The following is a 1,951-nucleotide window of genomic DNA, read 5'->3' on the forward strand; positions in this document are numbered from 1 at the left end:
AGTTTGACGGACGAAGCAACCATCATTTCACTCTTCGCTGAATCCCCTTCTGCCTCACCATCTTCAAGAAAGGCAACACTCGCATCTGCCACTATTCTTCTCTCCCAACGAAGGGAAGGTAAGCGGATCCGTGATGTTGGTATATTTTCGTTCAGAAAAAAAAAGAACTTTTGCAAAGCAGTAACCGATCCTCACTCTCTTTTTTGTTTCATTGTCATTGCGATTGTGTTTTCCTTTCAGTGGTATCCTAGTATTCGTCAGTTTCATGATGGACCAAGGAGAACCAGGCAAAGATCTGCCGATATTGGAGCAGACGCAGGAGGCTGATCCCCACGAGACAGAGAGCTCCAAGAAGATGGAGGCAGCCACCGAGCTAACTCCAGATATGCTCACGGCCACTACTGAGATGGTCAACGCCCCGTTTGAGGTTACAGCCCCCGTGGCACTGCAGGAGCAGTTTTCCCCCTTCGAGGATGTGCCCCCCCCGCCCCGCTGAGCTGCCCAAGGTGATTTTCTTCCTTGCCGATCTCGATTGTGGTTTTTCATCTAAGTATGTGGTGATTAATAATGCAAAATTTTATTAGCTTCGATGCCATGCTATACATAGTGGTTTAATTAACTTGTGTTTCTTATACTGAAAAGTAATTCAGAATTTGTTTCTATTTCAATTAGAACCCTGATGCAGACAAGGATTGTGTGGTTGTACATGTCACTCGCTATGAGGCGGATGACCTGAATATACGCACTTGTAAACAGAGTTCTTAGGCTGTTGGATCCTGGAAGCCATTTGCGGTTATACCAATGAAGAGTTGTATTCTAGCCTCACTATTGTCAGGCGTGTTGTCTAGGGTGTACTGAAGCACAAGAAGTTCAAAGCTACTCCTTCGTTTGTGAGGCATACTGTTCTTGTCAAGCTTACGCAGGAAGATGACGTGGCATGCCTCCACAAACAAGTTTATCAGTGGCAAGGCCACAAGGTTGTCTTCATTAAGGTTCACAGGATTGAGCTGCTGCGGGATGCGCTCGATGATGTTCATGGCAAGGTCCATCTTGTGTCCAACCCAAATTAGATCGAGGCATGAAATAGTTGCCCCAGCTAGTGTTTAATAGTAGTTTGGATTGTGTCTAATTATCCGAACCTTGCCTGTTATCGACCCCTCTGGGGCTAGTACTCTGTTTGAATCCGTCTATGGGAACTGTTGTTACTTTTGTGTGCCCGTGAATCATGTGAGAACCATCGTAATTGTTGCCAAAACAGATGCGTCCTCACTAGTTTTTTCATGAATATGGCATGGTAAGACATAAGTTGTCATGGTTTATCATACGAGCAGTGTGTGTTTTGATGAAATAGAGCACTCGTTCGAGAACCGTGCGCCGACGTATACATAAGTACTTGTAAACATTGTTGGTGCTACCCCACTTGTAAGCAGTTGTGCAAAACACGGCACATTGGCTCAACTCGCTTCAACACTAGGCTATCGACCAGCTAACAATCAACAATCCGTTGTCTGACATATAAGAAACTATGTATCTTGTTACAGTGGTTCATGCAGTTAACTGAGGCCACAATGTAAATTCCAAATGTTCACACGCTAGTCCAGCGCTCATGTGGAACACTCACATTAAACTCGTCTTCATAAAAAACTTGAAAAGCATAAGTTAAGCAATTTTATACATCTCAATGATTCATAGAACATAACAAACATATACTAGTTCACAGCAAAAGACAAAGTTGTGAGAAGGTTTACAAATCAGGAAAAACCAAGCAATGCTTCTCTGAGCAAAGGGCCTCCCGGCAGGCTTAAATTTCCTGGAGTTCACTCTGGTTTTTTCTTGTTGCCACCATCCAAGGTTAGGTTCTCTCATTCCAGAATAACCAATTATAATTGTGGTCTCAGCTGGAATGTTGAACTGAACCATGCAGTGTACTAGCCAGGTGAAATTCTTGTGC

Source organism: Triticum aestivum, chromosome 7B, assembly GCF_018294505.1.
Source record: "Triticum aestivum cultivar Chinese Spring chromosome 7B, IWGSC CS RefSeq v2.1, whole genome shotgun sequence".
NCBI classification, from domain to species: Eukaryota; Viridiplantae; Streptophyta; class Magnoliopsida; order Poales; family Poaceae; genus Triticum; species Triticum aestivum.